At 47.5% G+C, this 24389-nt stretch overlaps 1 protein-coding gene and 1 long non-coding RNA gene across 11 annotated transcripts in view; one reads left to right on the plus strand and one right to left on the minus strand.

The window, feature by feature from the left end:
* The window catches only part of disp1 (dispatched homolog 1 (Drosophila)), a 390670-nt gene that overhangs the window by 217612 nt on the left and 148669 nt on the right, over positions 1-24389 (plus strand). The window contains exon 1 of one of the 10 annotated variants that reach the window (XM_078212191.1): positions 13984-14011. The exons of 8 other annotated variants lie outside the window; for them this stretch is intronic. The gene's annotated coding sequence lies outside the window, so the exon portion shown is untranslated. One more of the 10 variants, XM_078212188.1, reaches the window with a different exon arrangement.
* The window catches only part of LOC144493371 (uncharacterized), a 29834-nt gene that overhangs the window by 4171 nt on the left and 1274 nt on the right, over positions 1-24389 (minus strand). The window contains exon 2 of the long non-coding RNA XR_013497735.1: positions 12365-12425. This is a non-coding gene — a long non-coding RNA (uncharacterized LOC144493371). The remainder of the gene's footprint in view (positions 1-12364; positions 12426-24389) is intronic.

Genomic DNA, 24389 nt, shown 5'->3' on the forward strand with positions numbered 1-24389 from the left:
AACAAGACAATATTCAATATACACCGCTTACTTTTGTTTAGCTAAAAATTGTGAAACAATCTTTTTGTCAAAAGAAAAACTGAATTTTGTTTGTTTGTGTGTGTTTAATTTTGTCAGGTTTTGAATATAAATTGGATGCAAACTGTTAATGAATCAGATGATTTTCAGATCATGGTCCACATAATCTATTCATTCCTTTATATTTAAGTCAAGCCCAGAGTTAAATGCATGTGCAGTATCTATTATTTCCACTTAAGATTGCAAAATAAATGGCTGGTTGCAAATCGATGCACCTGCAGTGGGTGAAAGAAACGATCATTTGTTTTCGGGTGGAAAATTCACTTGATTTTTTTTGTCCAATGTAGATCACTAACAATGTAACCCACCTTGTTAGTTCGTTTTAATCCCAACATATTTTGAGGCTGTTATCTCCGATCAATCTTGTCAAAAATAATTCAGGAAAAATAATGTGATTGGAACTAAGATAAGCCAGGAGTGGGATTTCTACCTGGAGACAGAGGGAATGGCTGATGTACTAAATGAGTATCTTGCATCTGTCTTTACCAAGAGAAAAGATGCAGCCAAAATTATAATGAAGGAGGAGGTAGTTGAGACACTGGATAGACAAAACATTGATCGAGGTATTAGAAAGGCTGGCTGCGCTTGAGGTTGCTGAGCCTTGGGACCAGATGAGATACATCAAAATATAGAGGGAAGTAAAGGTGACAGTTGCTGAGATACAGGCCATTATCTCCCAATCCACCTGAGATACAGGGTGGCCTTAGACAACTGGAACATTGCAAATGTCTCAACCTGGTTCGAAAAGGGGGACAGGAAAAAACCCAACAACTACAGGCCAATGAGTTTAACCTCAGTGATGGGAAAGCTTTCAAATAACCTGGAACATGGTTAAATGTCACTTGGACAAATGTGGAGTAAATAAGAAAAGCCAGCATATAATTTGTTATGGGCAGCTCATATTCAATTAGTTTGATTGAATTTTTTGATGAGCTAACAGAAGGGTTGGAGGTAATGCAGTTAATGTGGTGTAAATGGATGTCCAAAAGGTCTTTGATAAAGTGCCACATAACAGGCTTTATTAACAAAGTTAAAGCTCATGGAATAAAAGTACCATTTGCGACTCCTCAGATACTGAAGCAGTCCATGTTCAAATGCAACAAGATTTAACCACCACCCCTTGACATTCAATGGTGTAACCATCACTGAATCCCCCACTGTCAATATTTTTGGGGTTACCATTGACCAGAAACTCAACTGGACTTGCCACATAAACACAGTGGCTACAAGACCAGGTCAGAGGCTCGGAATGCTGTGGCAAGTAACTCATCTCCTGACTCCCCAGAGCCTTTCCACTATCTACAAGGCACAAGTCAGGAGTGTGATGGAATACTCCCCACTTGCCTGGATGGGTGCAGCTCCAACAACACTCAAGAAGCTTGACACCATCCAGGACAAAGCAGCCCACTTGATTGGCACCCATCTAGAAACATTCAATCCCTCCACCACCGACACTCAGTACACACTGCTGCTACTATCTACAAGATGCACTGCAGCAATTCACCAAAGATCCTTCAACAGCACCTTCCAAAACCACAACCACTTTCATCTAGAAGGACAAGGGCAGCAGATAAATGGGAACACCATCATCTGCAAGTTCACCTCCCCCCCCCCCCCCCCCCCCCCCAACCACTCACCATCCTGACTTGGAAATATATCATCGTTCCTTTGCAGTCGCTGGGTCAAAATCCTGGAATTCCCTCCCTCATGGCATTGTGGGTCAACCCACAGAACATGGACTGCAGTGATTCAAGAAGGCAGCTCACCACCACCTTCTCGAGGGAAACTAGGGATGGACAATAAATGCTGGCAGCCAGCGACCATGTCCCATGAATGAATTTTTTTAAAAAGTGGCAGCATGGATATAAAATTGATTGAGTGACAAGAAATAGAGAGAAGTGGTGAATGGTTGTTTTTTGGACTGGAGGTAGGTAGACAGTGGGGTTATCCAGGGACTGCAAATGGGACCAATACTTTATTTGACCTCTTTTAATGATCTTGACTTCAATTATTGTGCAGGGCAAAACTTCAAAAAATTCAGATGACACAAAACTTGGAAAGTGTTGTCCACTATGAGCGTAGTGATAGACTCCAAGTAGGCATAGGCTGGTGAATAGTATCTGATGGTGGAGGAAATGATTGTTTGGGTTGGTTGGTGGATGAGGTAATAATCAAGTGGGCTGCTTTACCCTGGATGTTATTGAGCTTTTTTAGTGTTGTTGGAGCTGCACTCACCCAGGAAGGTGGGGAGTATTCCATTGCAGTCTTGACTTGTGCCTTGTGGGTGAGACAATGCTATTTCATAGGTGCGTCTTTTGCTATCCATGAATTTATCCTCAACTCACCAGTAAGTATTTGTTTCAGGAAGGCAGAGCACTAATGATTTCCAGCCTTGAAGGGGTATATATTTGCATTCTACTTTATCTGGTATAATGTTCCTGTGTATCAAACGGTGCATTCTTCTGCTTATTGTGAGCGTTGAAATGGGAGATTTGGTGATATTTAATGTGAAGGTGTCTGCACTTGAAAGGGAAGCGACTCTTGATAAATGTTTTGACTTATAATAATTCATAACTAGATTTTAGATGTCTCCTCAGTACCGAAAGCCAGGGTAACTGAGCAGCTTTTACACTGTTGATGTTCAAAGGGAGCTAAAGTGTTTTCATTGGCAGAAATGATTGGAAACAGTTAAGCACACTTTACCAAAGAATTTCTCACCTGTGTATCATGAACCCTTGGTACACCACCGGAGACTTTTATTTTGTATGCTTAACCTGAAGTGATTGACACAAACGTAAAGAATATTGGATGTGTTCAGACAAATCTTAATGTTCCAACTTTCCCCAACCTGCAGGATGTTTTTTTAAATTGCTTAGACTTCACTTCCTTTTCTCTTTTCAGAAGCCAACACATCTGCTAGACATTGCTATTTTATGTCAGATTTCTGACATTTGCAGTTTTTGCTTTTGTCCAATTTTGATACCTGCTTGCTTCACTCTTCAGTATACATTGGAATAATTCTAATTTTAGCTGTGCTCATTCAGTCTGTTGTTTGCTGCCAATGTGGCAACTGTAACATCAGCAAAAAAATTATCAGTAGAACACATGTAAACAGCTTCTGATTCTTTCTGCTCCTTTCGACAATTGCAGTTTAGTCTTGGACTTATTTTTGCCAGAATAGCATCTGCAATTTAACATGAACTACAATAATTGAAAAGTTTCTCTGTTAGTGGTTTGTTTTACATGGTAGCACAAAGGGAATGACAGGGCAGAATCTTCCACCCTTTGAAAAATTTTAGGTTTTGGGATTGTTTCTTGGAAACCTGGTCAAGATTTAATGTAAGAAAGGTCAGCATGGAGAGTAGCTGCCTGCAGGAGAATGGTCATGGCCTAGTCTGCAGCGCCTGCATTCATTCAGTACAATGATAGAGTGAGTGAGAGGAGGCACTGGCTGGCACTGGGAGGCTGCCTCCAAGCTGCTACTGGCCTCCTGCCTCAGCAGGATGTTGATCCGATGCTGGGAAAATTTTAGCATCATCTGCAACTCAGCTCCAAGTGGGTCCTTAATTGGCTACCCACCATTTTGCACCCACTTCAGGCAAATGCGCACGGAATACCTGACACACAACTTCTAACTTTACTGGCCCCCAAGCTTCAAACATTGCCTCCACGGGGTTGAAAAGATTCCATCCCCAGGCTCTGTCACCTGTTTGATTCTGGTGGAAGTTAGACTGCCGCCCTTGGGGCATCTGGTAGAATTTGCAGGAGAACAACCCAGCAGATGTTCCTTCTGATTTTCACTTCTTGTGGGAAAGCTTTTGCCTCCATTGCTCTTCTGCAATGACGTGAATCATAGAATCCCTACAATGTAGAAGGAGGTCATTTGGCCCATCGAGTCTGCACTGACCACAATCCCATCAAGGCCCTATCCCCATAACCCCACATATTTGCCCTGCTAATCTCCCTGACACTAGGGTCAATTTAGCATGGCCAATCAACCTAACCTGCACATCTTTGGACCAACACATCTTTCAGACTGTGGGAAGAAACCGGAGCACCCGGAAGAAACCCACGTAGACACGGGGAGAACGTGCAGACTCCACACAGACAGTGACCCAAGCCGGGAATCAAACCCGGGTCCTTGGTGCTGTGAGACAGCAGTGCTAACCACTGTGCCACCCGCGAAAGGACATTCTAGGAGGATTGAAATTACCTTTAACATACTGTGTCACCTCGGTGTTGTTTGCTGCCATTGCCATCTTCATACTCTAACTATTGTAAACACCGATACATGCATTTTGCAGCACAGAAACAGGCCATTCTGCCCAACTGGTCCTGTCAAGGTTTATGCTCCACACAAGCCTCTCCCACCACTACTTCATCTCATCCTATCGTCATATCCTTCTATTCCTTTCTTGGGTGGAATTTTCTGATATTTTTTTCAACATGTTGGTCCTGGCGAGAAAATCGGGAAGAATCCCAACAGTGGGAAAAGTCGACGTATATTCAGCCTCTTTAACAAAAAGATTTATCCACATGTTTCGTGCGGCGCTCATGCTTCTGATTGACTCGCCGTGGGAAAGATGAATCTCTGTAATCAGTGGGGCGCTCCTTTTAAACACCTCCACAGCAGTTTCACATGTCCAATCGGGAGATGGCTGCCAGGAAGACAGCACCAGGTTTCACAGAGAGAGCCCTCACCAAACTGGTGTGACTCCTCTATCCACAATTACACAGACGTCCAGCTAGCAAGGTCACCACCTCTGTCTGGGAGGATGTGGCTGGGGCAGTGAGTGCCAGCTTGCTCCATGGGAGGACGGGGTTACAGTGCCGAAAGAAGATGAATGACTTTCTTCATGCAGCCAGGGTAAGTCTGCTCCTCATGTCTCCCACTGCACCCCTTCACACACCCCTCACACCTCCACACTGATCTCACTTCCAGCCACCTCACCACATCCCAACACTTGTCATGCCCCCACTCCACATGGTCCCCTCCGGAAGAAAATCTGTTCCTCATATCCCCACTCCCACTCATCACCCACACAAGCCGTTCTTCATCACCATCTGACCCAGTAGAACTCCCGCCTACAATATCTTATCTGTCTCACTAAAAGACTGAGCTGAGAAGCCGCATGTCCTTTGAGGAGAGAGACCTTGAGCTAAAGTTTTAAGTTTATTTATTAGTCACAAGTAGGCTGCAGTTAACACTGCGATTAATTTATTGTGAAAATCCCCTAGTCGCCGCACTCCGGCGCCTGTTCGGGTACACTGAGGAAGAATTTAGCATGGCCAACGCAGCTAACCAGCACGTCTTTCAGACCGTGGGAGCAAGCCCACGCAAACATGGGGAGAATGTGCAGACTCTGCACAGTGCAGACAGTGGCCCAGACCGGGAATCGAACCCTCGTCCCTGGTGCTGAGGCATCGGTGCCAACCAATGTGCCACCGTGCTGCTGGCTGGCGAGGGGCAGGTCCGCACCAGTGCAGAGGGCAAGGTGGGGGCAAGAGACAAAAGTGAGAAACCTCAATACGTGCAGCCGTGATGCAAGCCTCACCCGAGTTAACTATCTCCCATCAGCCTTCCTTGTGATACGCTAATGCCCTCCCGCTTCGCTTGAGGACAATCAGTCAACCAATTCGGACTATCCTCACCCCCCTCTGGAGACCAGAGACACGAGCAGCTCTGAGGGAGGCATCTCCGAGATGAGCATCAAGGAGGCGTCACAGCTGCTACTGCTCTGCCAGCGCGCGCACACACACCTCGGTGGGAATACCTAATGGGCAGGCTTCTGGCGCTCTTACTGGTAAACACCACCCAGCTGGCGATCCACAGCAGGCAGAGAGCTGGCACTCGAGGGATGCCAGAGCCCAGGAATCTGCTGAGCCCCAGGCCGGTGACGTGCCCCTGAGTCTGATCAGTCCAGAGCTGCTGGAGTTGCAAAGGCAGAGTCACGAACATCAGAAAGGGTTGACAGTATCCCTCCTTGGAGCGCAAGGCCGATTGGAGGAGTCCCACGTTTGGTCTGAGGAGATGGTGCTGTTAATTCAGCGCAGCAAGGCCAACAATGCTAGACTGGCATTGGCAGTGCCAACCTTGCTGCAGGATGTGCCCCTAGGTCCGCGACATGGTTCGGGTCACACCTCCATGTGTGAGGCATAAGCTCCATGGTGCAGGGCACTAGTGGGAATCCACAAGTGTCAGTGCCAGAGGACGGTGGGGCTTCTGGATCTCAATGCAGCTGACCTCAGGTTATATGGTGCCGTGGTCACTGTTCTCCTGAAGGCTGGGTAGTTTGCTGCGGACAATGGTCTGTTTGAGGTTGTGCGGTTGTTTGAAGGCAAGAAGTGGGGGTGTGGGGATGGCCTTGGCGAGATGTTCGTCTTCAACAATGACATGTTGAAGGCTCCGGAGGAGATGTCGTAGCTTCTCCACTCCGGGGAAGTACTGGACGATGAAGGGTACTCCGCCTTCAGGAGAACAGTGACCACGACACCACACAACCCTGCCACAGCAACCTCTGCAAGACGTGCCGGATCATCGACACGGATGCCATCATCTCACGTGAGAACACCATCCACCAGGTACACGGTACATACTCTTGCAACTTGGCCAATGTTGTCCACCTGTTACGCTGCAGGAAAGGATGTCCCGAGGCATGGTACATTGGGGAAACCATGCAGACGCTACGACAACGGATGAATGAACACCGCTCGACAATCAGCAGGCAAGACTGTTCTCTTCCTGTTGGGGAGCACTTCAGCGGTCACGGGCATTCAGCCTCTGATCTCCAGGTAAGTGTTCTCCAAGGCGGCCTTCACGACACACGACAGCGCAGAGTCGCTGAGCAGAGACTGATAGCCAGGTTCCGCAGACATGAGGACGGCCTCAACCAGGATATTGGGTTCATGTCACACTATCTGTAACCCCCACAACCTGCCTGGATGTGCATAATCTCACTAGCTGTCCTGTCTGGAGACAATACACATCTCTTTAACCTGTTCTTAATGCTCTCTCCACTCGCATTGTCTGTACCTTTAAGACTTGATTAGCTGTAAAGGCTCACATTCCAATCATTATTCATGTAAATTGAGTTTGTGTCTTTGTGCCCTGTTTGTGATCAGAACTCCCATCCACCTGATGAAGGGACAGCCTGTTCCGAAAGCTTGTGTGGCTTTTGCTACCAAATAAACCTGTTGGACTTTAACCTGGTGTTGTTAAACTTCTTACTGTGTTTACCCCAGTCCAACGCCGGCATCTCCACATCATGACTACCATCGACGTTGGAAACTTAGCCATCCCACACACCCATCCTCCTCATTTTGTAATCATGGCAGCTGACTACTCTCCTTTCGTTCAATAGCAGACCCGGAATTGCCTCTTTTGTTTTCAGCTTTTATTTTTCTTGCAATCTGCAGTTGTTTAAGCTCCAAGCTGGACATCACCTGATCATTTCATTCATTCAGCAGCTCTTCTGTTAACTGATTTTTACTTTGTTGAGGGCTATTGGCCTTGGTCCTTCATCTAAGTTTCTCAATTTATCGAAAATGTCTTTGCTGTGATATTTTAAAGGGAAATGTTTTAAGATGAGCATACATTTCGCCTCCGGTCCCTGCAGCCAATATATATTTTTTGGGATCTACTCCAAGCTCTTAATTCCCTCACACTTTTGCTTGTGAATTCCAACCAGTTCCCTTATTAGACCCTGCTGAAGATCAGACAGAATCATTTTACAATTACTGAACCCTGATGATCAAGCTATTCAATGAATTGAAATAAACTACACAGCTGGATCTATTGGTGTCTGACAAAACAAAGGGTAGGTTAAAATTTCAGGTGTAAATCCATGAATGCCTCTACTTTCTCAGAAGACGAAGGAAATTTGAGATGTCAGCTATGACTCTCACCAACTTTTACAGATGCACCATAGAACGCATTCTTTCTGGTTGTATCACAGCTTGGTATGGCTTCTGCTCTGCCCAAGACGGCAAGGAACTACATAAGGTTACGAATGTAGCCCAATCCATCACTCAAACCAGCCTCCCATCCATTGACTCTGTCTACACATTCCGCTGCTTTGGCAAAGCAGCCAGCATAAATAAGAACCCCACGCACCCCGGACATTCTCTCTTCCACGTTCTTCCTTCGGGAAAAAGATACAAAAGTCTGAGGTCACGTACCAACCGACTCGAAAACAACTTCTTCCCTGCTTCCATCAGACTTTTGAATGGATTTACCTTGCATTAAGTTGATCTTTCTCTACACCCTGGCTATGACTGTAACACTACATTCTGCACTCTCTCGTTTCCTTCTCTATGAACAATATATTTTGTTTGTACAGCGTGCAAGAAACAATACTTTTCACTATGTTAATACATGTGACAATAAATCAATTGAACAGAATAGATCTGTACCTGAAGTGGTAATCTATCTATCCTCTTTATTGGTGGAGGGACTCTGTGTTTGCAGCTTTTAAGATTTTCAGTCAGCAGTTTTGCTTCTATATCAGCCATGGCTCAATGGCTAACTCTTGCCCCTGAGTGAGAAGGTTGTGGATACAAATCCCACCCTCATGACACATGAGCGTGTAATCCAGGCTGATCCTCCAGCTCAGTCCTGAGGGAGTGTTATCTTTCAGATGGGATGTTAAATTGAGTTCCAGCTGCTCTCTGAGGATGAGAAAGCTTCCCATGTCACTATTTCAAAGCAGAGCAGAAGCATATTTTCCCTGGTCAATATTTATCTCTCAACCAATACCTAATGATAGATTACCTGGTTATTATTTTACTGTTGTTTTGTGGGATCTCGCTGTTTGCAATTTGGTTGCCAAGCTTCCTATCGTACAATAGTGACCAGTTTTTAAAAAACTGTATTTAATTAGTGGTAAAATGCTTTGGAGTATCCTAAATGCTACAGAAATACATGTCTTTGTTTATCCAATCAATTAAAATGTGCATATAAAAACAGAAAATGCTGGAAAAGCTCAGCAGGTCTGGCAGCATTTGTGGAGAAGGAAACAGCTAACGTTTCGAGCCCGTATGACTCTTCAGAGCTCTGCAGGCTTTCCCAGATACTCAGCAGAATTTAATGTAATTGACGAGGGTTCAGCCCACTGGTTGAAGAAGCCCAACCAGAAAGTAGCCGGTGAGAGCAGTGCCGGTAATGCACCCATAATCGCCAAGGGAGCCAGGCCATAAGTGAGGGAGGGGAGGATGGGGGATGTGAAAGAGGGGTGACTAATACTAATTCAACCTCATATCTTAGCATGATGGTGTTCATTAAGTGTGCCTGCTGCATCTGTTGACAGAAGATTTGTTCGATATCAGCCCCTTTAAAATTGATAGGCTGTCCAACTTGTATAGGTTAGTGTCCAATTAGTGTGTCTTTGATCCATGACTCGACAGTTTGCCAAGTGGCTCAGTGGAACTCTGATGATGTTACTAAATTCTGATTTTCCTTCTGTTCAACTTGTTGGAATCTAATAATTAACCAGTTAAATTTCAAAATGTAGATTAAGCCTATTTTTGACAATCCTAAAACACAGATGTCACCGTGCAGCTGATGGAGATCTGGAAATTATTTTGTTTCCTCCCGCGTTTCAAATGAGTAAAATGGCTTGTTGACACAAGATAATCCCAGCCACAGGATTGGTCCTCATTAGACACTGTCACTTTGTGTAAAATATTCTGAGTTCCAACACTTGTATTTTTTGGCCCGGAAAGCATGGATTTGCGTGTAGCTGACTTCACCTGACCATTGCTGTGTGTCTGTCACGAGTCAGCCCTTGTGACCCAAGGACATAAAGCTTTTGGAAAATAGTAACCCAAAATGCTACAAATAACTATGTGTCAGACCGACTGAATGCATGGAGTTTTTACAGTTTCTATAGTTGGAAAGGAGGATAATGTGCGGGTTTATTTTGCTTACGAACAGCATTGCTTTGGATGGCTTTATTCTTTAGAATTGAAATGCACAAGTGAAGTGTCTGCTCAGATAATGATACATAAGGACATAAGAACTAGGAGCAGGAATAGGCCATCTGACCCCTCGAGCCTGCTCTGCCATTCAATAAGATCATGGCCGATCTTTTCATGGACTCAGTTCCACTTACCCGCCCGCTCACCCTAACCCTTAATTCCTTTACTGTTCAAAAATTTATCTATCTTTGCCTTAAAAACATTCAACTGCTTCACTGAGCAGGGAATTCCACAGATTCACAACCCTTTGTGTGAAAAAGTTCCTCCTCAACGCAGTCCTAAATCTGCTCCCCCTTATTTTGAGGCTATGCCCCCTAGTTCTAGTTTCACCCGCCAGTGGAAACAGCCTCCCTTCTTCTATCTTGCCTATTTCCTTCATAATCTTATCTGTTTCTATAATATCTCCCCTCATTGTTCTGAATTCCAATGAGTATAGTCCCAGTCTACTCAGTCTCTCCTCATAAGCCAACCATCTCAACTCCGGAATCAACCTAGTGAATCTCCTCTGCACCCCCTCCAGTGCCAATATATCTTTTCTCAAGTAATGATGTAGTTGTTGTAGCAAGATCTGGATAACACTCAGCCTTGGGTATTACCACAATTTTATTCAACCACAATCTATAATCTGAAGGCTCAACATATCCTTCACAACCATTACCAACAAGCCAGGAGATCAATAAGGGGTGTGTGAAGATACAATTGCTGTAGAGACCAGTAACTCTTAAAATATTTGAATTCCCACTGATCAACTCAAAGGACCATACAACAAGATTTCATGTTTTAAGACTTTTACTGTAATAAACAAACTAAAACATCAACTAAACATTACTAAGATGACAACTAATGCCCTGAACCATTGAAAATACATCCATTTTTAAAATTTAACACATTGGCAGTTACAGGACACTCTCTGTATAAGAACCAGTCTAATATTACTCCCCACCTCCTTGTTTTTCCCTTTTTCATTGAATTGTAATTTCCAGTGACTATTAAAGGCCCTTTCCCTCAAACTTCTGAGAAATCTTGAACCAATGTCCAGTCGCACACTCACTTCAGTGAATCCTTTCCCTGGCCATGCCAGAACTAATCTTCCAGTGTCCTTACATTTCCACAGCATCACAGCTAACAGCTAATTTGATTCTCTCCAGATGATAGCAAGAAACGGCTTATGGCACTGGATACATATGGTCCCTGCCAACATCCCAGGCATAGCATCACATCTTGGTATGGCTCCTGCACTGGTTAGGTGCATTGACCCGAACAAGCACTGAAGTGTGGCGACTAGGGGATTTTCACAGTAACTTCATTGCAGTGTTAATGTAAGCCTTAGAATCATAAAATCCTACAGTGCAGAAAGAGGCCATTTGGCCCATCGAGTCTGCACCGACCACAATCCCACCCAGGCCCTATCCACATATCCCTACATATTTACCCACTAACCCCTCTAACCTATGCATCCCAGGACACTAAAGGACAATTTAGAATTGTCAATCAGCCTAGCCCGCACATCTTTGGACTGTGGGAGGAAACTGGAGCACCCGGAGGAAACCCATGCAGACACGAGGAGAATATGCAAACTCCACACAGACAGTGACCCGAGCCGGGATTCGAACCCAGGTCCCTGGAGCTGTGAAGCAGCAGTGCTAACCACTGTGCTACCGTGCCGCCCCTTGTGACTGATAAATAAACTTTTAACTTTACACTTCCCGCTGCCTCAGAAAAGCAGCCAACATAATTAAGGACCCCATGCACCCCGGACTTTCACTCTTTCACCTTCTTCCGTCGGGGAAAAATATACCAAAGTCTGAGAACACGTACCAACAGACTCAAAAACAGCTTCTCCCCTGCTATCACTTCACATTACATGGACCTACCTGATATCAAACTGATCTTTCTCTACACCCTAACTATGACTGTAACACTACATTCTGCACTCTTTTCTTTCCTTCTCTATGAACAATATGCTTTGTCTGTGTAGCGCGCAAGAAACAATACTTTTCACTGTATATTAATACATGTGACAATAATAAATCAATAAAGACAGGCTCCAACCCCCAAACCCTGGCCAGCCACCATCACGATGCTATTTAACATGATGACTAGTTACTTACAGGTCAGTTGCTGGTTGATTTTCTTTTTGCTGTTACTATTTTCTAAGCCCTTGGTGCTTTTGATAGTTCTTTTCAGTTATCAAGGTTTGCAGGGACTGTTATGGCAGGTGCTCAATTATTTTCCCCCTACTCTAAGGTTCATGGAGGTGGCGCTTCACCACCTTCTCAAGTACATTTAGGGATGGGCAACAAATACTGACCTTGCCAACGATGCCACATCTCCAGAAAGACAACATCTGAAGAGAGAAGGCCTGCCAGCATCTGTGGAGAAAGAAACATTTGTGAGACCATATGACCCTTCTACAGAACTGAAAAGGGATAGGAATGTGATGAATTATGTACTTGGTGAGGAGGGTGGGGCAGAATGGAAAGTCTGTGAGAAGTCAGAGTTAGGGAGAGATTGACAAAGATGACATGGACATGAGACAAAGAAGCTGATTTTGAAGAAAGCAACCAGCACTTTAAGTGAGGACTTACTGTGAGAAATAGATAGCAGTTTATCCCCTTTAACTGGTGTTAGAAAATGATCATTTTGGGCCTTTACTGATGTGTGCAATAAATGAACAAGGCTATTTGTGCTGACTGCATGCTGCAATTATTCTAATACGCAGGCAGCATGAAGTTGGCGTGCTGCCCACATTTCAGTCACCGTGGTTAATTGTGCTTCATGATTCCCTCACCTGCTTTCAGGGACTAAAGGAGTCTGACAGATCAGTTGGTTAGCTCGATTATAGTGTAGAGTAGCACCAACAGTTTAGGTTCAATCCTCATTACTGGTTGAGGACGTTCTTGGAGCTTACCTCCTCACATTGCCCCATGGTGAACTTGTGGCTTGAGCCATGATTACCAACCCCCATCTAATGAGGATGCTACATACAGAGTGAGAGACCCAATTTAATCCCCAATATCTTTTTATGCAGATTGAGGAAGTTTGCTATAGTTTTAAGCATTGCTTTAACTCCGTTGTGTTTGTAGGTTTTTAGTAGCCCAGGGTCCTTTACAGACAAAAGACGTTCTGGTGCTCGCTGAGCACTTTAGTGCTTACCTTATTAGCACATGGCGGTACATTGGTTCAAATTTGTCTGTGCGGACATTAAATTAGCAAATGTGGATTGTATCTTGGAATCCCCCTTGAATGGAAATAATACACTGATTGTATTGAAACTCTGGCACACTCTTTGCTCCAACTCTCTTCCCAGTGTACCGTAGGAACTGGCTCCAAGGGGCAGAAGTCGGCCATTTAGCCACACTGATGCCACTTCTGGGGCTGAGGCCATTTGTCGCAGGAGATTAGAAAGTGTTTCATACTTCCTTCACCAATCTTCCCTCTTTACCTCTGTGTCTTTCTCTTTCATCTCTATACATTCTTCCTTTTTTAAAATCCCTCTCCACTTAACATCTCCCTCCCTGCCCCCGCTCCGCCCTGCCCCTGGCTACCCCTTTGGCCTCAGCTTCCTTGCTCCCTGCTCCTCCTCCTCCCCCCCCCCCCCCCCCCCCCCCCCCCCCCCCTCTCCTCCCGGCCTTTTCCCTTTCTTTCACTTCCCCTTTGCTCCACCTTTTCTCTCTGCTTTGTGCATAAGCTCTCCCCCAGTTTGTTTGATCTCTTCCTCCTGGCCCCCACATCCCATGCTGGCTTTTCCCCCTCCGCGTGGCAGCTACATGACACACGGAGGCAGCTGTCCACATTAGCCTCAGCTCTTGAATTTGAAGCTGCAAACAGAACTCCGCTGTCATTTACAGGAGGAGTTGCCTAACTTTAAAAGTTACAGCCCCATACATAACCTGTCCAACCCTGAAGCGATCAGCACATGCCTGTCACTGAGATTTCAGCTGCCTTGTGTTACCAGGTCAGCAGCAGTCATTTTTATGTGCGGCACATTCCTGATGTGGAACTGTACTGCGATGTGGAACTGTCCTGCGATGTGGAACTGTACTGCATTGTTACTGTACTGTGTACACCACAGGGCTTTGTGAAACTGGCATCAGCTGGGAGTGAGAAGAGGGTTTTGCTGAATCGAGGAGGAGATTGTAAGGTAATTTTGGGTTGCCTAATGTGGTGCACAGGAAATAGTAAGTGACTGCTCTGAGTGTCTGTGTCTGTGAAACCAAACAGTACCTACACCAGCAGCTTTGCATGCTGTAGCGAACATCGGGGAGAATAATTCCAGTGCTATGGATCGTATTTCTCTCCCCTTAGGCTGGGCAGTAAAAAAATCCTGTAAAAAAACTCTTAATTGAGGGGAGCCATTTCCCAGGATTGTTTGGCAGTCATTTTTTTGTCTTATTTGGGAAGAGTTTTTCTGTTCTGTGATGATGTATGATCTGTAATCTCCCTATTCCTATGTGTTAAATCAGCAAACTTGTGTCAGTTTGGGCTTCAGCTGAGTGTGTGTGATGCAGTAAAAAGCATACACGGCAATACGATTTTTGTCCCTGTTTGACAAACAAACTTTATAGCTGCTGAGTTGATGCTTTATATTTTTAAAAATCTGATAGAACTTACTGCCATTCAGTAAGCATTGCCTTGTGAAGTGTCAGAGGTTCTGACACCCATGAGCATTGGTACAGTTTCCTTTCAGTTATGTCACCTTTTTGATAAAAATGTGTTCTTGCAGTGCGAGGTTTCGTTTCATTGTTGGCTCAGTAGCCCTAAGAAAGCCTCAGAATAACGTCCCAAGGTTTCAGTGGATCTGTGAAGTTTCAAGGTTGGAACACAGGAGGGCAGCTGCCAGGATTGCAGTTGGTTTAGAAGAGTGTCCATGGTTGGGGTGGGGAATGGGGTTTGCTTTATTAAGTATAATGTTTGGGTATGATGTATATTTGTGCGTTGAGCAGATTTGCCTCTCTTTTGTTTTGACTGAGTTTGCTTTTATTACACATCTCTTTTCATCCCCAGTTCTTTCTGTGCCTCGGATCTTTTTGACATGATATCTGCCCCTTTGACTGTCAGTCTCTCCGAACAGCACTCCTTCTGCACGATTATCTCGCTGTTTATCTGCACCTTGCTCACACTGCATGTCTGCACATTTTTACACTTGTGTGTGTCACACTGTCCTGCTGGTTCTTTTTGTGCGAGGAACAGAGAAGCAGCAGTAGGCCATTCGGCCCCTTGAGCATGTTCCGTCATTTAACTAGATCATGCTGATTTACCTCAATACCATCTTCCCGCACTATTCCTGTATCCCTTGATGCCACTGGTGTCTAGAAATCTATCGACCACTGCTTTGAAAATACTCAGTGAGCCGCCATAGCCTTCTGAAGTACAGAATTCCAAAATTCACCACCCTCTGAATGAAGAAATTCTTCCTCATCTCAGTCCGAAATGGTCTGCACCTTTCTCTGAGCGTGTGCCCCTGGTTCTAGACTGGATTAGGTGACCCAGGGAAACATCCATCCTGCATCAACCTTGCCAAGCCCTTGAAAGATTTTGTACAGTTCAGTGAGATCACTTCTCATTCTCCTAAACTCCAGAGATTATGGGCCCAGTCTCTCTTTAATCTTTCCTCATAGGGCATTCTCGCCATCCCAGGGATTAGTTTGCTGAATCTTTGTTTCATTCCCTTTATTACCAGTATATCCTTCTTGAGAGAAGGAGACCAAAACTGCACTCCTATTCCAGGTGTAGTCTCACATCTGCAACTGCAGCAAGACTTGCTTATTCCTATACTCAAATCCCCTCTCAACCAAGGCTAATGTACCATTTGCCTTCCTAATTATTTGTTGCATCTGCATGTTAGCTTTCAGTGACTAATGAACAAGGACACCCAGGTCATCAACATTTCCCTGACTCTCCCCATTTAAGAAATTTTCTGCTTTTCCGATCAAAGTGGATAACTTCACATTTGCCACACTCTATTCCATTTGCCATCTTCTTGCCCACTCACTCAGTCTGTCTAAATCTCCATGAAGCCTCTTTGCATCTCCCTCACAACTCATATTCCCACCAAGTTTTGTGTCATCAGAAAACTTGGAAAAATCACATTACAACTAAATCATTGATATAGATTGTGATTAGTCAGGGCCCCAAGAACTGATCCTTGTGGTATCTCACTAGTCACAGCTTGTCCACCTGAGAATGATCTGTTTAACCCTACTCTGTTTCTGTCCAGTAACCAATCTTCAATCCAGCCAGTATTTTTGCCCCAATCCCATTGCTCGAATTTTGCTCACTAATCTCCTGTGTGGAACCTTATCAAATGCCTTCCGAAAATCCAAATATGTCACATCCACTGGTTCTCCCATATCTATTCTGCTAGTAATGTCCTCAAACGATCTAACAAATTTGTCGAACTTGTTTTCCTACCCATAAATCTGCCCAATCTCACTGTTATTTTCTAAGTGCTCAGTTATCACATCCTTTAGAATAGATTCCAGCATTTTCCCTGCTGCTGATGTCAGGCTAACTGTAGTTCCTGGTTTTCTCCCTCCCCCTCTTCTTAAATAGTGGGGTGACATTTGCCACACTCTAATCCACAGAATCTATGGAATTTTGAAAGATGATCACCAATGCATCCACTATCTCTGCAGCCACCTCTGTTAACACTCTGATCATCAGGTCCAGGGGATTTATTAACTTTCAGCCCATTGGAGGGATGTCAGAAGCTGCAGCGTGACATAGAATGCAAGGCTGGGCGGAGAAGTGGCAGATGGACTTCAACCCGGATAAATGTGTAGTGGTACATTTTGGCAGGTCAAATGGGATGAAGGAGTATAATATCAAGGGTAAGACTCTTAGCAGTGTAGAGGATCAGAAGGACCTTGGGGTCCGGGTCCATAGGACTCTTAAATCGGCCCCGCAGGTAGAGGAGGTGGTTAAGAAGGCGTATGGTGTGCTGGCCTTCATCAGTCGAGGGATTGAGTTTAGGAGTTGGGAGACAATGATGCAGCTTTATAAGACCCTCGTCAGACCCCACTTGGAGTACTGTGCTCAGTTCTGGTCGCTTCATTACAGGAAGGATGTTGAAATGATTGAAAGGGTGCAGAGGCGATTTACAAGGATGTTGCCTGGATTGGGTGGCATGCCTTATGAGGATAGGTTGAGGGAGCTCGGTCTTTTCTCCTTGGAGAGACGAAGGATGAGAGGAGACCTAATAGAGGTATATAAGATGTTGAGAGGTATAGATCGGGTGGATTCTCGGAGGCTTTTTCCCAGGGTGGAAATGGCTGCTACGAGAGGACACAGGTTTAAGGTGCTGGGGAGTAGGTACAGGGGAAGTGTTAGGGGGAAGTTTTTCACTCAGAGGGTGGTGGGTGAGTGGAATTGGCTGCCGTCAGTGGTGGTGGAGGCAAACTCGATAGGGTCTTTTAAGAGACTTCTGGATGATTACATGGGACTTAATAGGATTGAGGGTTATAGGTAAGCCTATATATAGGCCTAGGTAGGTAGGGACATGACCGGCGTACCTTGTGGGCCGAAGGGCCTGTTTGTGCTGTAGTGTTTCTATGTTCTAAATTTCTCCAGCACTATTTTTACTGATAGAGATTTCTTTCAGCTCCTCAATCTCACGAGTTCCTTGGCTCCCCAGTATTTCAGGGAGATTTTTTTGTATCCCGCTCCATAAAGAGACACAAAATATTTGTTTTATTCCTCTGCCATTGTCTTATTAGCCATTCGGAATTCTCCTTTCTCTGCCTGTATTGGGCTCACATTTGTCTTCAGTAGCCTTTTCCTTTTTGCGTATCTATAGAAGATTTTAGTCTTTTTCGCTAGTTGGACTTCATATTCTATTTTCTCTTTTTGTATCAATTTCTTGATTCTCTTTGCTGAATTTTAAAATGCTCCCAATCCTCAAGCTTACAACTGTTTTTGGAAACTTTCTATGCCACTTTCATTGATATGATAGAATTTTTAATATCTCTTGATAGCTGTTTACCCTCATAAGAATGATGCAGCTGGACCATCACATCAATATACACCTTCCCTTTAGAATAGGTTACCTCTTGGAATTGGACACTACAAAAAAACAATGCTTCTCCAGATGAAGCAGAGTGAATCTTGGAATCAACTGGGACCTTGATGCAAGAGCGTCTGAGTAAGAAAGCAGCTCCAGGCAGCCAAAATCAGCTGTGAATTCCAGCAGAAAACAGTGCAAACTCCTCATCTGTGTGGGTGGGAAGTGAAGTACTCAGAATACAACGCATCCAGTCGTACTGAGAATAGAGCGGATCCCCCCGCGCTCTGAATAGAGCGGATCCCCCCGTGCTCGGAATAGAGCGGATCCCCCCCCCCCCCCGTGCTCGGAATAGAGCGGATCCCCCCCCCCCCGTGCTCGGAATAGAGCGGAACCCCCCCCCCCCCCCCGTGCTCGGAATAGAGCGGACGCCCCCCCCCCCCCCCCGTGCTCGGAATAGAGCGGAACCCCCCCCCGTGCTCGGAATAGAGCGGATCCCCCCTGTGCTTGGAATAGAGCGGATCCCCCCCGTGCTCGGAATAGAGCGGATCCCCCCTGTGCTCGGAATAGAACGGATCCCCCCCGTGCTCGGAATAGAGCGGATCCCCCCTGTGCTCGGAATAGAGCGGATCCCCCCGTGCTCGGAATAGAGCGGATCCCCCCGTGCTCTGAATAGAGCGGATCCCCCCGTGCTCTGAATAGAGCGGATCCCCCCCGTGCTCTGAATAGAGCGGATCCCCCCCCCGTGCTCTGAATAGAGCGGATCCCCCCGTGCTCTGAATAGAGCGGATCCCCCCCGTGCTCAGAATAGAGCGGATCCCCCCCGTGCTCTGAATAGAGCGGATCCCCCCGTGCTCGGAATAGAGCGGATCCCCCCGTGCTCGGAATAGAGCGGATCCCCCCCGTGCTCGGAATAGAGCGGATCCCCCCGTGCTCGGAATAGAGCGGATCCCCCCGTGCTCGGAATAGAGCGGATCCCCCCGTGCTCGGAATAGAGCGGATCCTCCCCGTGCTCGGAATAGAGCGGATCCTCCCCGTGCTCGGAATAGAGCGGATCCCCCCCGTGCTCGGAATAGAGCGGATCCCCCCCGTGCTCGGAATAGAGCGGATCCCCCCCGTGCTCGGAATAGAGCGGATCCTCCCCGTGCTCGGAATAGAGCGGATCCCCCCCGTGCTCAGAATAGAGCGGATCCCCCCCGTGCTCGGAATAGAGCGGATCCCCCCCGTGCTCGGAATAGAGCGGATCCCCCCCGTGCTCGGAATAGAGCGGATCCCCCCGTGCTCGGAATAGAGCGGATCCCCCCGTGCTCGGAATAGAGCGGATCCCCCCGTGCTCGGAATAGAGCGGATCCCCCCGTGCTCGGAATAGAGCGGATCCCCCCCGTGCTCGGAATAGAGCGGATCCCCCCTGTGCTCGGAATAGAACGGATCCCCCCCGTGCTCGGAATAGAACGGATCCCCCCCGTGCTCGGAATAGAGCGGATCCCCCCTGTGCTCGGAATAGAGCGGACCCCCCCCCGTGCTCGGAATAGAGCGGATCCCCCCGTGCTCTGAATAGAGCGGATCCCCCCCGTGCTCTGAATAGAGCGGATCCCCCCCGTGCTCTGAATAGAGCGGATCCCCCCCCGTGCTCTGAATAGAGCGGATCCCCCCCCCGTGCTCTGAATAGAGCGGATCCCCCCGTGCTCTGAATAGAGCGGATCCCCCCGTGCTCGGAATAGAGCGGATCCCCCCGTGCTCGGAATAGAGCGGATCCCCCCGTGCTCGGAATAGAGCGGATCCCCCCGTGCTCGGAATAGAGCGGATCCTCCCCGTGCTCGGAATAGAGCGGATCCCCCCCGTGCTCGGAATAGAGCGGATCCCCCCCGTGCTCGGAATAGAGCGGATCCCCCCCGTGCTCGGAATAGAGCGGATCCCCCCCGTGCTCGGAATAGAGCGGATCCTCCCCGTGCTCGGAATAGAGCGGATCCCCCCCGTGCTCGGAATAGAGCGGATCCCCCCCGTGCTCGGAATAGAGCGGATCCCCCCCGTGCTCGGAATAGAGCGGATCCCCCCCGTGCTCGGAATAGAGCGGATCCCCCCGTGCTCGGAATAGAGCGGATCCCCCCGTGCTCGGAATAGAGCGGATCCCCCCGTGCTCGGAATAGAGCGGATCCCCCCGTGCTCGGAATAGAGCGGATCCCCCCCGTGCTCGGAATAGAGCGGATCCCCCCTGTGCTCGGAATAGAACGGATCCCCCCCGTGCTCGGAATAGAGCGGATCCCCCCTGTGCTCGGAATAGAGCGGACCCCCCCCGTGCTCGGAATAGAGCGGATCCCCCCGTGCTCTGAATAGAGCGGATCCCCCCCGTGCTCTGAATAGAGCGGATCCCCCCCGTGCTCTGAATAGAGCGGATCCCCCCCGTGCTCTGAATAGAGCGGATCCCCCCCCGTGCTCTGAATAGAGCGGATCCCCCCGTGCTCTGAATAGAGCGGATCCCCCCGTGCTCGGAATAGAGCGGATCCCCCCGTGCTCGGAATAGAGCGGATCCCCCCGTGCTCGGAATAGAGCGGATCCCCCCGTGCTCGGAATAGAGCGGATCCTCCCCGTGCTCGGAATAGAGCGGATCCCCCCCGTGCTCGGAATAGAGCGGATCCCCCCCGTGCTCGGAATAGAGCGGATCCCCCCCGTGCTCGGAATAGAGCGGATCCCCCCGTGCTCGGAATAGAGCGGATCCCCCCGTGCTCGGAATAGAGCGGATCCCCCCGTGCTCGGAATAGAGCGGATCCCCCCGTGCTCGGAATAGAGCGGATCCCCCCGTGCTCGGAATAGAGCGGATCCCCCCGTGCTCGGAATAGAGCGGATCCCCCCGTGCTCGGAATAGAGCGGATCCCCCCGTGCTCGGAATAGAGCGGATCCCCCCGTGCTCGGAATAGAGCGGATCCCCCCGTGCTCGGAATAGAGCGGATCCCCCCGTGCTCGGAATAGAGCGGATCCCCCCGTGCTCGGAATAGAGCGGATCCCCCCGTGCTCGGAATAGAGCGGATCCCCCCGTGCTCGGAATAAAGACAATTACAGCACAGGAACAGGCCCTTCAGCCCTCCAAGCCTGCACTGACCATGCTGCCCGACTGAACTAAAACCCCCTACCCTTCCGGGGACCATATCCCTCTATTCCCATCCTATTCATGTACTTGTCAAGACGCCCCTTAGAAGCCACTACTGTATCCGCTTCCACTACCTCCCCTGGCAACGAGTTCCAGGCACCCACGACTCTCTGTGTAAAAAATCTGCCTCATCCCTCCTTTAAACCTTGCCCCTCACACCTTAAACCTGTGCCCCCTAGTAATTGACTCTTCTACCCTGGGGAAAAAGCTTCTCACTATCCACTCTGTCCATGCCCCTCATAATCTTGTAGACTTCTGTCAGGTCTCCCCTCAACCTCCGTCGCATCAGTGAGAACAAACCAAGTTTCTCCAACCTCTCCTCATAGCTAATGCCCTCCATACCAGGCAACATCCTGGTAAATCTTTTCTGCACCCTCTCCAAAGCCTTCACATCCTTCTGTTAGTGTGGCGACCAGAATTGAACACTATATTCCAAGTGCGGCCTAACTAAGGTTCTATAAAGCTGCAACATGACCTGCCAATTGTTAAACTCAATGCCCCGGCCGACGAAGGCAAGCATGCCATATGCCTTTTTGACTAACCTTCTCCACCTGCATTGCCACTTTCAGTGACCTGTGTACCTGTACACCCGATTCCTTTGCCTATCAATACTCTTAAGGGTTCTGCCATTTATTGTATATTTCCTATCTTTATTAGACCTTCCAAAATGCATTACCTCACATTTGTCAGGATTAAACTCTATCTGCCATCTCTCCGCCCGAGTCTCCAACCGATCTATATCCTGCTGTATCCTCTGATGTTCCTCATCGCTATCCGCAAATCCAACAACCTTTGTGTCGTCCGCAAACTTAGTAATCAAACCAGTTACATTTTCCTCCAAATCATTTATATATATTACAAACAGCAAAGGTCCCAGAACTGATCCCCGAGGAACGCCAATTGTCACAGCCCTCCATTCAGAAACACACCCTTCCACTGCTACCCTCTGTCTTCTTTGACCGAGTCAGGTTTGTATCCACCTTGCCAGCTCACCTCTGATCCCATGCGACTTCACCTTCTGCACCAGTCTGCCATGAGGGACCTTGTCAAAGGCCTTACTGAAGTCCATGTAGACAACATCCACTGCCCTACCCTCATCAATCAGCTTCGTCACTTCCTCGAAAAACTCGATCAAGTTAGTGAGACACGACCTCCCCTTCACAAAACCATGTTGCCTCTCACTAATACGTCCACTTATTTCCAAGTGAGAATAAATCCTGTCTCGAAGAATCTTCTCCAATAATTTCCCTACCACTGATGTAAGGCTCACCGGCCTGTAATTACCTGGATTATTCTTGCCACCATTTTTAAACAAAGGAACAATATTGGCTATTCTCCAATCCTCTGGGACCTCCCCTGTAGTCATGATGTGGAGATGCCGGCGTTGGACTGGGGTAAACACAGTAACAGTTTTAACAACAACAGGTTAAAGTCCAACAGTTTAATTGGTAGCAAATGCCATTCGCTTTCGGAGCCCTGCTTCTTCGTCAGATGGAGTGGATATCTGCTGACAAACAAATCCTTGTTTGTGACCAGATATCCACTCCATCTGACGAAGGGGCAGCGCTCCGAAAGCTAATGGCATTTGCTACCAAATAAACCTATTGGACTTTAACCTGGTGTTGTTAAAACACGTACTGTGTTTACCTCCCCTGGAGCCAGTGAGGATACAAAGATTTCTCTCAAGGCCCCAGCAATTTCCTCCCTTGCCTCTCTCAGTATTCTGGGGTATATCCCATCAGGCCCTGGGGACTTGTCTACCTTAATGTTTCTCAAGAACCCCGATACCACCACTTTTTTGATCGCAATATGACTCAAACTATCTACACACCTTTTGCCAGGCACATCATCCACCAAGTCCTTCTCTTTAGTGAATACTGACGCAAAGTACTCTTTAATACCTCGCCCATTTAGAAACATAGAAAAACTACAGCACAAAACAGGCCCTTCGGCCCACAAGTTGTGCCGAACACATCCCTACCTTCTGGACCTACCTATAACCCTCCATCCTATTACACTCCATGTACTCATCCAAGAGTCTCTTAAAAGACCCTATTGAGTCCCAGTCAATATAGGGGAAGTTAAAATCTCCCACCACAACAACCCTGTTATTTTTACACTTTGCCAAAATCTGCCCACATATCTGTTCCTCTATCGCCCCCTGGCAGTTGGGTGGCCTATAGTAAACCCCCAACACTGTGACTACACCCTGCCTATTCCTGAGCTCTACCCATATTGCCTCGCTGTATGAGCCCTCCGAGGTGTCCTCCCGCGGTACAGCTGTGATATTCTCCTTAGTAAGTTTCACAATACCAGGTTAAATGTGAACAGGTTTATTTGGCAGCACATAGATTTGGCATCTCCACATCATATTCTCCTTAACCAGTAGTGCAACTCCCCCACCCCTTTTACATCCCCCTCTATCACGCCTGAAACATCTGTATCCTGGGATGTTAAGCTGCAAATCCTGTCCCTCCCTTCACCAAGTCTCTGCAATGGCGGCAACAACATAGTTCCTAGTTCTAATCCAAGCTCTAGGTTCGTCTGCCTTACCTGTTACACTTCTCACTTTGAAACAAATGCACTTCAGTCCACCAGACCCTCTCTGATTTGCAACCCCACCCTGCCTGCTGTTTCTCTGAGTCTTACTGGCCCTACTCTCTGGTTCCCCTTCGGCTAATTCACCTTTGCTTTGGTTCCCACCCCCCTGCCAAACTAGTTTAAATCCTCCCGTGTGACACTAGCAAACCTCCCGGCCAGAATATTTATGCCCTTCCAGTTCAGGTGCAACCTGTCCTCTTTGTACAGGTCCCACCTGCCCTGGAAGACCCCAATGGTCCATAGGACCTTGGGGTCCGGGTCCATAGGACTCTTAAATCGGCCTCGCAGGTGGAGGATGCGGTCAAGAAGGCGTATGGCGTACTGGCCTTCATTAATCGAGGGATTGAGTTTAGGAGTCGGGAGATAATGCTGCAGCTTTATAGGACCCTGGTTAGACCCCACTTGGAGTACTGCGCGCAGTTCTGGTCACCTCATTACAGGAAAGATGTTGAAGCTATTGAAAGGGTGCAGAGGAGATTTACAAGGATGTTGCCTGGATTGGGGGGCATGCCTTATGAGGATAGGTTGAGGGAGCTTGGTCTCTTCTCCCTGGAGAGACGAAGGATGAGAGGTGACCTGATAGAGGTT

This window comes from Mustelus asterias, chromosome 5, assembly GCF_964213995.1.
Source record: "Mustelus asterias chromosome 5, sMusAst1.hap1.1, whole genome shotgun sequence".
NCBI lineage: Eukaryota > Metazoa > Chordata > Chondrichthyes > Carcharhiniformes > Triakidae > Mustelus > Mustelus asterias.